Source organism: Anopheles marshallii, chromosome 2, assembly GCF_943734725.1.
Source record: "Anopheles marshallii chromosome 2, idAnoMarsDA_429_01, whole genome shotgun sequence".
NCBI lineage: Eukaryota > Metazoa > Arthropoda > Insecta > Diptera > Culicidae > Anopheles > Anopheles marshallii.
This window is the reverse complement of record NC_071326.1, coordinates 35,034,177-35,048,545: the sequence shown is the minus strand read 5'-3', so window position 1 is coordinate 35,048,545 and position 14,369 is coordinate 35,034,177.

Below are 14,369 nucleotides of genomic sequence, written 5' to 3'. Positions count from 1 at the left end.
TCAGAGCGGATAACTACTTGCCGGCGACAAAGGGCCAACAAGTTTTACCGTCGAGCGTTCCCAAAACTGCAGGGAAATTTTACTCAAGTGCTAAGTGTCGGGTAAACAAAATCACCCCGCCAGCAATCGTCCACTCGTCTACCGGTGCTGTATTTTCTCACACTGCTTTTTTTTTTCTTATTTTCATCTCTTATCACCCGATTTTCGAAATCATCTTCATAAGCGAACTCGGAGGGGTGCAATCCGAACCAACGAAAATCCTACAACCAACGGCCACGGTTGGGGAAACTTTTCGCCCATCGTTAGTGCCATTTTCATTCATTCATTGCTTCGTGGCGCTTGCAGTATTGGTGGCGTTCGAGAGGCAATAGCGACGAGTCTTGGCGTTGTTGTGTACGCTGTTTGACGAGAACAAAGCATCAATGGCAGGAGTATGCCGGAATGGCTGAAGCTCCAGCGCTAGGGAGCCTGGCGGCAAACGAAACACCTGTAAGTACGTGAAAGTTTATCCGAACCTTGTAAACAATAATCATATTTTCTTTGTGCAGTTGGGCTGGTTTCGTGTGGCCTGAAGGGGTGTTCAGTCATCACGTTGATGTACCCGGTGTAAGGTGCCGGTTTCGGAGGTGTTGTTCTCTCGCACACCACACTGTATAGCAATTTCTTCCAACGCTAGCCAACAAAAGCCGCACGATGAAAAGGTCAAAATGTGCTCCGACAAAAAGAAAATGCTTTACAATGGCCACTGTCATCCCGGTGGAAATACATTCCAACGAGACATTTTAGCCCGTTGACAAAGAAGTCGAAAGTTTTGCTTCGGTTCGTCACATCATGCAACGGGCGCAAAATAATTGGATGCAATCTGGGAATAATTTTGCATCCCGATGAGGGCCATTTAGGTGTCTCGATCGTGAGTTTCAAAAAGCGCTCGGCATTTTTCAGCAACAAATATAATGTATATGTTGGATGAAGAAAATTTTTGCGAAAAAGGAGAAGGAGGATGGAGATATGGTACTTTGTACGGCAATATGACACTATACCCTCACATGTGTTTGTTTATTGTTTGTATTTAAAATTTGATTTTCCATTGAAAGTTGAACTAAAAGAATACAGGATTTGAAGTAGGTTTATTAGTGAATCGACGATAGGATTATGCAGTTAACAATGATGATGATCATGATTATCCTTTGATCCATTAGGCATAATTTTGAGCCAAGTCTCGATACTGTGACCAAGGTGCTTTGGAATTCTGGTGCTTAACAACTGCAGAACTAGAAAATCTTGAAAAACTCATTCTTTAATAGAAACAAATACTCTAAGGACATTTGTCAATCAATATGACTAATCTGATCATGTTCCCGATTAACCTGGCTAAATTCAATGTTTTTCTTTTACGTATTTAGAAGGGTTGACGAATTCAGTGCAAAATCGAAGCCATTTCTTGATTCCGTTCAAGTTGGCATAATGCAAGGATAGTTCTGGATTTCTCTTCTTCTTCTATCTCCCTCTCTCTCTCTCTCTCTCTCTCTCTCTCTCTTTATCTCTCCATCTCTCTTTCACGCTTTCGCTCTATCTTCCGCTTGTTGACAGATTGATATCAAAGATTGATATTCTTTTGGAAAGCTTACAACAACGAGAAACGAGAAAGGAAAGGTGAAGTGAAAGTGAACAATGCAAACAATAGGGAACACATGAATACAAACAACATGTAACAAGGTGCAGGATGCACCTGTGATCTCTTGACACTAAAACGAAGTAAAATTTGAAAAAAATAGCGCACACGAACGTAGTGTCGGCAAACAAAAACTCTTTATTAGAATTGCTTACCAATATGCTTAATGCTTGTTGGTTTTACGTTAGAAACAGTATTCGTTTAGTAAAAGGTATTATAAGCTATGCAGAAAATTTGAGGTTTTTATTTTAGAAAATGAATTGGTTAGCCTGATAAAGTCATTGTCATTTGGCAAAAGATTGACAAAAGAAAGTCATTTGGCAAAAGATTGGCAAAAGAAAACAACCAACTAACAATAATGGTGATAGTTTTATAACTTAAAACTGTAAAACCGCTCAAAGAAGCATTATTTAAATGCATAAATCTTGCGATTCAATGCGCAGGCAGCATAATTAAACCAACGCTCGTAGTAAATATTTCTCGGGATAGAAAAACACTAGCTCTATCATAATTCTATCCTCATCTAATGGTTTCTGCACTTTCGCATCAATAAAACCCACGGCAACATAAATTCTTTGCTATTACGAACGATGTTTCACTGTCTTAAGTATTTCATTTCGGCTGCCTACCATCCTACCCGTATGCTCGACAACAACAATGTAGCCGTCTTGCACATTGTAAGCGTCTGCCTATACGCTGCTGTACGCCCGCGAATCCGTTTCCCTCGAGTGGGAGCCCACTGATTAAATCAGGCCTCACGGCCTCAGCCACGGAAATGGTCCGCTGGGAAAAGGATCAATAATTTATGCGCTAATTTTCGCTACTTACTACGGTAAACGATGCCGGTCGCGTGATTAGTGCTAGTGCGGCGCTCCATTATGTTTGTTCGCTGGTCGGCAGGCTACCTGTTCGCCTCTGGTGGCAGATATTAATCCCCTAGATTTATGACAGCAGATTGCATTAAAAATGAATCTCATTCGACGCTTCCGTTTCGATGGCACGGTTCGGCAAACGTTCGGCTCGATCTCGCACACGGCCTCTCGACACAGCGCTGCTCCCAGGAGTCGGCTTTAAAGTTAATTAAAAGTTCGCCTGCAAAATTTATATTACCTTTGAGAGCCGAAATCAAAGCGCACGGTCGCTACCTTCCTTATCGATACGGAGAGGGCAGTATTTTTTCTCGATTTTCCTTCCATCGTTCGGTTTGTCACCTTCACACGCACGCCGGGCCATATTCAGTATAGCAAAGAAACAAGCACAGAAAAGGTGCACCGGCTAAGGAGGACAATCGGTTTGCTATATTTTATTCGGTTCCTTTCTTACGCGCGAAAGGTTAAAGGTTCTTTGCGAATCGATGTGTTTTTATCATTGCCAATGGGCTGATTTATGAGTCCTCTCGAGCATGAAATCTGTTTCCCCTCATGCCCTGTACATCTTGGGAATGGAAGCTTACGTTCAGGGTACTAGGAAGCCACTGCGATGCGACCCCCGAACGCTTGAGTGCGTTTGCGGAACTGATCGAGATTTTGGGACAGAGGCATCGGTGTCATCCGCCTTGCGTGCTGTAAAATGGAACCCATTTTCAATTATCTTTCCATCTCACCTGGTACCGGGCGCGTTACGATGGTGCGCTGGCGAAAGGAAAACGAAGAGGCCACATGAGAATGGCGAAGAAATCGGCAAAGGTCAGAAAGGTAAAGTCAATATGCCGAGCGAAACCTACGGAAGTGGATTTAAAACGGAACAAAAAGGTTCAGGTTAATAAATATAAAACAAACTTTCGAACTGTAAACAGTGTTGCCGTGAAAGTATGTTTGAAGTAAATGTTTGCAGCAGCGTTTTCTTTTATGCAAGGACACTACCAATGGGATGGGCAGATTCTTATGACACATCGTGCTTAGAAGTTCCTAAGAGTTGTAATGAGGAAAAGACAGCATATTCAAGACAGTAGTACTTGAACAAGATTAATGCTTAGTTTAAAATGTTTTAAGAGTAAATTTGTTGAAGGATAATCAATTATGAAAATAACTAGCCTTAAGCAATTGAACCAACATAGTCAAAATAAAAAAAATCATTATGAATGTGTGTACTACCAGATTAACGAATTTACATAAATTCTTAAACACCGTGCAGTAATAGGCAGCACATAGGGTCGACCAGAGACATTAGTTCAGGTATAGCTTATGCAGTACAAATTTTGTACATTTGAAATAACCTTAATATACCTGAAAGGAAATTAAGGTGTTCTATAATATTTTTTTCATTGCGAACTTCAGTGGAAGGTTCTGATTAAATTTTGATTATCATAAAGTTTCATAAGATATTGTTAACAGTTTAAAGCTTTACGTTTTTGTTTAGTAACGGTAATTGAGAAAAACTTCTTCTTCTTTTTTATCGGTACATCAACCTCAGGAGGTCTAGGTCTGTCTTTTATGGTTTTCTTCGACTTTATTTACCCATAGTCGGATATTTAGTCCTGCGTACGGAGGTTGCTGCGGATGATATTTTGGACCGGTCCTTTCGTGTGGCGGTGCAATCAATACACAATTAGACCGCCCTGGATTAGAAAAAAACTACAAAGATGAAGTATTAACTATGTATGGAACTCATTCAGTGCAGGTTAACAATTCTTTTCATTATTCGTTAATGTTAATTTCTAACATACTTTAAACGGTAGTTCAAATCTTGCTGGTTAACAACATATGTATTAACCTTTCATTCGCTACAAATAATTGTCTTATCCGATGTCGATGAATTCATTGTAGTTTTCGCGATAGGTGCCTCAGATACATTACACAACAAAAATATTGAAAAATAGTGGATAGCATATTGATTTATATTGCATGCATAGACACCGAAGAATACGTAATTTATTGTAACAACTTTTCAGTTTAAGTTTATTTTGTAACCAAATTAAGAAGAAAATATTTTCGTAAATGTACGAGTGTGATACTAAATTTATGTTTATACACTTCAAATGCATACCAAAATTAGTTATAACATACTAAATACCAAAAGTTAAGAAAAAACTTGCACGGCCACATAAAGGACGCTTATAAACTTCCATCGAATCCGAAAGGTGACCTCAAAACACAACTCACCGTTCCAGTAAAACCATTCATCCCATCACATCATTAAGCAACGTGCAACTAAAATCACAGCGCATCCATACATGTTGCCTGGCCCCTTCCAAAACCATCTGTTACGACACTTAAATCTGTCATGAACTCCCCACAGGATACCAGTGTACGAAAATATCCAAACGCATAAAAGCAGTACCCGCCGACATACCCCGCCTCCATTTCATCCATCCGCTCATCAGCAACGCACCGGCATCGAGTCCCATAGCAGCTCCATCTCCCGCACGACTTTTCGCTGCAGTTTTGTTAATGTACCGTAAATCCAGCATCTCCCGGTAAGTCCCGGTTACCCGGTCGCTCTCGCGCACCAAACAGCAACAGCGCGCCGCTTTGTGACGAAAATGTTTTAATCCAATTTAGAGCAAGAAAATGCATTAAAAAATTTAATTCAATTCTACACTTCCTTTAGCGATCTGGCTCAACCCAACCGCCAGTCAGCAGACGGCATAGCACACGGGCCGTTCACACTTAACGTCCCACAATCCCGTACACACATACACGCACATACACTCAAACAGTGTGGGGCATCAACGGTTGGGTCCTCCTTTTCACTTGCACTTGCACGACTTCCGGTACAGGACAGATGAAACCGCTTGGCAAAAAGGATGCGAATGTTGTGCGTTTTCTGCGCTTTTGACAGATGCTTCCCGACCCGGTTCCGGTATTCCCCCGCTCTCTGTACCGTTCATGTGACAAACACAGCCAACTGCCATTCCAACACAACCGTTTGTGCTCACGTTCCCACCCTCACAAAGTTCAACGTACACACCGTAGTGATGGCAGACGGTACCATCCATGGAATAAATGTACGCGGGTCTTATCCATCTGACGGATCATGCAAAAAGTCGGGTAGAGCGGTTGAGTTGCCTGCCAGTGGGGGTGTGTCGTGTTGCGGAAATTTTGAATGACAAATTTAATAAAAAGATTTTAATGTCTTTTCAACGTTGATTCATTTACGGAAGAGGCTGGTACCGTAACATCGAACGGTCTCCCTACCCAACGGGACGATGTGCGAACGCGTGCGAAACCAAGCGCGAAGGTGTTGGTAATGGATGGGTTCGGGTTTGAGGCTGAGGTTTTTTAAGGAAATAAGTGCTTGGCGTGTGTGTATGGGCGTGTGATTTGAAGAAGAAAAAGGGAAAATTCTGTTTAAAAAACGTCCGCCTTATCCTTTACCAAGCCATAAGTCTGGGCCCGCTGACAAAGTCGTGATGTCGCTGTCTACCCTAATTCTCCAATACGGGTAATGTCTGCCAAACCGTTCCAATCCACGAGGAACCAATTTTAATGCTATTTTTATTTCATGTTTTTGGATATAATTTTATACCATTCTTAATAAGCAACAACGGCATTCGTGTGTGTTGGTTCGAAGGGTGTGAAAATGTGAAAAAGAAATAAATAGCGACGTCTAATGCCAGCAACAGTCAAGCAATCTCTAGGGATGGAATATCCTTCCAAAAGCTCTTTTGTATGATAAAAACAAGCACATACAAACATACACAACTACATTGAGTCAAACTCGTATGGATTGAGGTTATGGTTGTTTTGGGCGAACAAACCTTCTTTTCACTGTTGACGGCTTACGACGTACGCTTGCCGGTTAGCTGGCAATGGTTGGAGAAAATGAGAGTAAAAATTATTTCACATCTGCTCATGTTGCCTGTTTCGTAATGCGGCTTGTGCAAGGAAAGCTTCCCCTTCCCATTTCCATCCCCCCAAATCCTTTACACCTCACCATGACGCCACCCATCGAGGCCAGCGATGGGAAGAAATAAATCCATCCCGTAACCGATTTTACGCGAGGGTAATGAAATTTGTCAAATGTTTTCATTTAGCACGGCTTGTGCGGCTGCTATGCGCTGCTTAAAATTGCTGAAAATGCTTCGTAATGGCCTAGGCGCGTGGATGTGTGCGTACATGTACAGTTTGCATGCCAAACCGGTGGAAGTCAAGCCAAATGGCAGAGCAAGTGAGCGATTAAATTTATCACCCAACGGCACCTAAAATTCCACATCCAACCAGGGCAAGTGTAGGGAACGATTGAAAGGCTAGGGGCGGGGAGGGGGGAAGGACGATTGTTGGTGGCACATTAAGCCGCGATTGCTGCTGACAGCTGCGTATAGGCATCCTTCATCGCAAAACCCGGGACTCGGAAAGTGAAGCGGAAAAAGTTTCTAATCAGCCACTCCGATTAGCGGAAAATGTGATGGAATCAAGCGCTTTCGCGTGACACCAACGGTGAGACCAATCTGGATTTGCTGGGGTTTGTCAGATTTTATATTTTTATTGGTGATTTTAAATCCTTTTTACATTTAAACCGAACCTATATTTGAAAGGTGGAAATAAAAATTGCAAAGTAAACTAGAAAGAGAAGGCTTCCTCTCTGCAAATAAACATATATTGCTGTAAGAAATTGTATTTTCTGAACGAACAAATACTGTTAAAAAAATTATATTTATTCAATATTGATGGCCAACGTTTCGTTAATTGTTCAATCCATTTTGCTATTGAATTAGAAGATCCACGAAAAAGCACAACATTCCATTCAATGGAAGGCGATCCATTATTGTGCAGAGTACAATGCAGTGAACCTACAGCTACAGCTACACACTTGTCCAAATTATGGCACTGGTGCTATGCATGGATGCATGGTTTGATTCGAATGCGTGATGTCGGTCAGATCAAAGCTTCCATCCATTTTAAATCATTTTCGCCTGATCAACATCAACGCACCAAGCGAAGTGAAGATTAATTAACTGATAACAAATGCATAACATCTGTCTTTCAAATGGGTAGTTTGGTGTAAAGCATCATTTGAATGTCAGCTATCTGCTTTTGACCACTATTATTAATATTATTATTATTTATTGTTGTCCCTCGGACTGTACAAACAATATAACTAAATTTAACCCTAATCTACGAAAAAATTAAGTAAACTGCGGGCGGCTAGTGAGTACACAAAGCCAGGACAATAGACAACAAAGTTAAGAGGCGGCTTAAGCTGAGCTGGGCAGTGTCTGTAAAAATAATAAACTTTCAATAAAGTCTCTATAAAAATAATAAATACCAACAATAGACAACAAGTCAAAAAGAGAAATGGTTTAGGGATAATATATCAGAATATACATTGAACTTCTAAAGTAATAAGAGGATCATAAGAGCCAAAGCAGGCAAACCATGCCCACGGTTTTCCTTCCGTTAATCTTTTACAGTAATTGTAGGATATAGTTATGTTCATTGATTTAAAGATACTGCTAAACAGCTATTAAAAATGAATTATTCCTCCTCTGGTGCTATGAGTACAATTATTCTAGAAACTAGAAAAAATACTAAGACGATAAGAAATCGTTTGGCTACGATTGTTGATCCTCTACGAATTTTTCACATAGTTTTCACTGAAAGACTTCTGTCTGTTTAATACGTAATGCAACGTAATGGCTATAAGAACACAGAAGCAAAGGACTGTAACTACAAGCAATGTAGCTTCAAACTAGCATAGTTGTAATTGAAAAATACACTAAAAGGATAAAAAAAAACCTAACGTGAACAAAAAAAAAAAATATGCGTGCGATTAATATAACAGAAAGGCAGAAATTTTGCACCAAAATTTAACGTCTCACCATAAAATGTAGTAAATCATGCTCGAAAACTCGATCTTTACACAGCGAATATGCGTTGACCTTTTGCGACTGAGCTCGAATCGTCCACTTGGTCTGCAAGAGACTGTCGCAAACAACTTATAAAGAGTTAAAAAATATACAGAATTAAAAACCTGTCCACCTTATGAAAGATACCAAATGACCAAAAAATACCAAATGATTATTTCTCTAGTACCAGGCTAATAAACTGATTGAGACTTCATCATCAGTTGTTTGACCAACGATCTAATAACACGTTAAAACCGAAAAAATAGTAAGTATTTTCTCACAAATTGCATCTTCCCTAACAAAAATTTTCATCTTCATGTTTTTACTATAATTATAAACATGTTCAGCTTGAGCAACGCAACGTGATGACTTAACTCAACTTCGTTTTATTCAATCTCGTTTTTTTATTTAATTCTTAAAAAAAAAACTGGCACTCAGATACCTAAAACACTCCTTGCTGGTACAGGTTGCAAGACTTTTCTCATCCCACATAAACAACATCGAAATGCCGTGCTAAAACCCCGTGCATTACTAATTCGATATACCAGGTACGTACGCACCGGTGTGTCGGTGAGTAAGTGGCATAATGTGGAGACCGTATTTTTTAGTTCGCAGTATCCCTGCCGAGCATATGCGTCAGCACACGCTTTGCTAGGATGTACACGCCTTATAGCACTACAACCGCCGTAGTACCGTAGTTGATTAAGCCAAAAAGCGTCGCCTTCGAGCCGTGGGTGCGCTTTTCAGGATAAATTTTCTATAATTTGATGTTATGTAATTATGCTTTATGCGAAGCCTGTGCACAACCATTAAGGAAGATACTTTGACGTTCCCGTCGTTCTTCCGCTCCTTCTCATCCCGGGAAGGGATGTCTCACCTACCGAAGCTCACTTTCTCCTTCGATCAACTGCTGCTAGTTGCCATAAGACGGAGCATAAGTTTTTCCGCCCTTAGACTGATATTGCGGTGCGGGCGGAGCAAGACGCTTTCGGGGCGCTGGTTGGCTGGTTCACCGCACTGTATCCGAAACCGCTTGGGGTTTTCGGATTGCGGAGCGAGTAGGAACGCAACACTACGTACAAGTGTTGCTTAATCCACTTATGTGTCTAAATGGGTACCATCATTTTGTAAAATTTATATAGAAATGTTCCATTTAAGTTTTGCTTCACGTTTTTTGTCCCCCTCCCCACCCATTTCTACCGCTTTACCTACACCAGCTTAACGTTACGTCTCGGTTGCTTTCTCGGGTGGGCGTCCATCGCCATGACCGTCGTACTTTCTTGTCTTTCGTCAGCGAGCAGCTGGAAAAAGTTTTCCCCTTTTTGCTGGAAAACCCGCAACATTGCGCTTCTTCCAGCACTGTTCAACCAAAAGTAGACCAGTTTACTCGTTTTCCGAAACTTTGTCCCACAACCAAACAACAGGCACACGAGACGCGGAAAGAAGATCATTTGAGTGGTTGGTTTCATTTCAGAAATGAAAGGACCGAGGTAAGGGTTTTGCTGGTGGTTTTGCAATGAGACGACAACGCCTTAAACGACCATGGTCGTCCATGGCGAAGTACTCCAAAGCCACCAACCGGTGGAAGATGTGTCTAAGCACGTCCTGAGTTATTCGCTTCAGATGGAATGAAGTTTATAAACATTATTGTTGATTTCTGTCCTCTTCCTGTGATCGACGGCGGTACTTGACGGTACCATTGAAGCGGTTGGTTCACTCGCCCATATACCATTCCCCCGGAAACACCGGAAAAACTAAAATGTTGCATTGCTAACTTTCGCTTGATCTTGTGGTGGTTGTGCATCTGGTTCTAGTTTTTTGTGCAAAACTGCAAGGATAACTGCAACAAAGTGTACGCATACGTTGCAGGAAGGCAGAAAGGTGGGATGGTGCTTTGATTTAATGTGAAATTTGATATAAGCCAGAGAGATTTATTCGGATCATTTGCACGGACGGGCAGTGATAAAGCGGACACGATGCAAACACCGTCCCAGATCTTCGAGTGTCTAGATGATGCCCGGTTCAAGCCAGGTAGTAAGGGCGGGATAGAATTGTGGGCAGATAAAGACACGAGTTGCTCTTACGAAATTAGTCGTTGAGAAAGTTTCTGCCAAGAATGCTCGCTCGCTCAAACCCCATCGTACGATGTCGTAAGCAAACCAGCACTGATCTAATATGGCTAACTCCACCGAAAAGCTATCCTTGCGTTAGCTTTGGTAAAAGACGAACAAGCTTACATTTGTCATGTATCCCTCCAGTAAAACCACTGCGAAGCGGAGTGTAATTAAATCTATGGAATTTGTGTTTAAATCAAGTCCCATTTAATCTACGAGCTGAAAGTATGGGTTAATGCCACACATGATTGCTGTAAAAGGGATTGCGTTCCATTTTCGCTTGTTGTTTTTTGGTACGCTGTAATACAACTTTTTACCATTCATCTTTCACCAAACCAGTGCGTTAAAAACTGTTTATGAGCAACACCGAAACACACACGACACATGCAGACACATTTTTTTTATATAACATTTGTTCAAAACTACGTTCATTAACATCTGTTCTGGTGAGAACAGGTTATGGGATGGTTTTGATCGAGATAGTTTTTGTCTCGGATGTATGGCGCATCTAACAGGGAAAACTATGCATGAATAAAACAAGGATGTACCGGTTGGAATCACGTACGCCTCCAGGGATTGGTCTGATGTACGCTAATTACGTGTCCCTGTGGAACCCTTGTCAGGATTGCAGTTGACAAAGGTTACGCAACACTAGATAAAGGTTTTGACCAGACAACACTGATAAACGGGAGTAACATTTAATACTTGTAGACACTCGAAACTTTATTAAGAGACCCGAATATTAGCAGAACACTATCGCTTATTTCGATGTATTTAAACTAATTGCATTGCAATTGGCATTTTATTGTCATGTTTTACTTTGTTAAGCATTTGTGAAAGTTGATATGATTATTTGGCATAAATGGCAATAATCGAGCATTCAATGCAAATCATTTAAGTTGGACCTGCTCATTTAGTTGGACCTGTGTGGCAAAACAGTATAACAAAAACTAAAACTTGTATAGTCGTCGTCATCTTGTCATGTCTACTAATCTTTATACATTACGCATATTTTTTCTTTCTCTCTCTCTAACTTTCTCTTTTTCTCTTTCATTTCTCTCTTTCTTCCTCTCTCTAGTTATATCAGTGTCTCTCTCTCTCTCTCTCTCTGTCTCTTTCCAAAAGCTTACTGTTACTTTGTTAATACATAACATAAATGTGTGATATATCTAATAGGGGATTGCTTTACACGCAATGCCTTAGTCACTTACGTCTAATGAGATCTCTTAGCCTTATTCCTATCTATTTATCACTATATCTTCCTTCAGCTTTACAACTGAAATACAGCCGTTCATTGTATGGAGCTCCACACTGCATGTGCACGGAGTTTTTTAAGTCACTTTGTTGTTGAGCTTGTTGATTCTCTTCCTGACCTGTACACTAACGTAGCCAACTGCATGGATTGATTTTTGACAAACATAAAACTGTAGCATAAGTGTTCCAAATTTCTCATCATTAACCATTTGTCACAATGGACGATTGTTTTTATACTTATAAACTTAATAAAGAAAGGTCGGGTTTTGATTCGATCTATTGCCAAAATGACGATAAAATAAGTTTTTTGACTGTTTTTGTTAATAGATGTTACAATATTAATGCAAGCAGTCAGGCATTTTTAAATTATTATTTCAAATTTCCCAAAAAGATAAACGTATAGGTCGTTTTACACGAAACAAGCAAACAAAGCAAACAAAAAACTTATTAAACAGGTCAGAAGTTGTGCTCGTACAACGAAACATGAAATTGACAACTCTCTACTCTAGTAATCTACTGTGCAACTCCATTAACTGTGTAGCTAGAGTAGAGTTGTTAGCAGCGTAGTGTATATGTGTACTAACCGATACACTACGAAGAATTTGTCAGTTTCGATCGTAGAAGATTCCACGGCACATCAATTTTCGACCATCAAATTATCTTTCAGTTGTTGAGACAATTGCAAGCAATTAGGTCAATTTCGTTACGGTTGCACGGAAATGCAAACCTTACCGTCCTTTCCGGTTTGGTCGTGTTACACCGGCGTACAATTGTTTCATCTCCTGTCCATGAGAAAAAGAAGCATTTTGATCCTTTCGTCTCTGGACACGTTTTAACCAATTGTTAGCACTAATAGGATTGTGTTTTTCGTATCGCTTTTGTGGTTTGGTGGGAAAGCGCACTATACACCTCTAGCATGACGCATGGTCCAGCGAGGAACCAGAAACTCCATACTTCACACGAAAACATGTCCATTGCAGGTCAGAATTAGTAGCGCTCATAGCGGTTTATGCGCGCAGGTAAGCAAGCACAACAAGCCAAGCCGGTTTCCGTGGTACAAGAGCGGTTCTATCAGAACGGTCGGAAGGATTTGTAGTCGAGACACTTTTCCCAGACTAAAGGCAATCTAACCTATCGAGCTGCTTGCAATTCGCATACCCTATCGCCCTGCACGTGGTGCTTCATCCGGCGTGGTGCGCTTCGGCATGGGCGGGTAAATTACGTGACGCTGTTATCAACAGCCTGCATCACGCAACCGACCGCTAGACCGATTGTTGTGCCAGCCTTGCTCAAGTGGCGTTCGTGCGGTAGCGTACTTTCTTGCCCCGAGCCAGATGGAGGGAGTTTTGAGATGGGAAGGAACCTCCATTAGGTTCTCTGCCGGATTAGGGCGCATGGTTATTGAAAGAGAAAGGCGTTTTGTAAACGATAAACACCGGATTGAAGGTGACATTCCATTACGACCGTAACACTTGCCGGCACACAGCCGGCTGTGAGTGTACCATGTGCTGAGTGGCAGATTTAATGTGTCACATTTAGTGGCAGGTAAAGGCAGCGTTTTAAGTGAAGCCAGATGAGTGCTATATTGTGTGTGAACAGTGCGAACGAAAAACAATTAGAATTCACTGTCAACTAAGAACAATTATAACCACATTTCAATCGCATTACTACTACGCTTTACACAATGATTTCATTGAAAACAATATCTAATGTAGAGCCGTGTGAAATTTCGCCATCACTACAATCAGATAAATACATTGCATACCACCGCATTTTCACTGATGGCTCAGTTACAAAAGACAGCGCTGGTCGTGGTATCTTCTCAACCACATGCCAATGTTCTATAAAACTTCCCAATCACAATTCAAGCTTCTCTGCCGAAGCTACTGTCATTCTCATAGCAGCTGAAGCAGATACTAACTTCTGTAAATCACCGACAGTCTAAGCGTGACAAAAGCACTTGAAAGCGGTAACTCACGAAACCCACATATACAAAGACTGCTCAAACATAGCTGGCGAAGAACCAATTTGCCATAACACTGAAATTTCAAAGCACGACATGATAACTTGGGCTACAACTACAAATAACAATATCTGCAATAAATATTGGCACATCCAACCATCAACTTGCTTCTTAAGACGGATGAAACCTACCACAGCTGTTTGGGTAGATGTGCAATCCAACCAAGGCACAAGAGTTCTCTCTCGTCTACGCAATGCGTAGTACGCATAGGACACACAAATGTAACTCACACTTATAGACTGAATAAATCAGACTCTACGCTCTGTTCTCATTGCGGAGTAACGATCACAATACCCCACATTGTAATAGACTTGAATTACTGGTCATTAGAAATATTTGATTTTTGTACCCAGATCTATGAAAACACTTACGACACTGAAGCATAATGAATATGGTTATTCTATTTTCTACCGAAGGTATTACTGTTTGAGGGTCTGAATATTAAGTTAACATGTACTATTTGTTCTATGGTATAAGTAAGCTTCAAGAAGTGCTAGGCACCTCTGTTACTAATTGAAA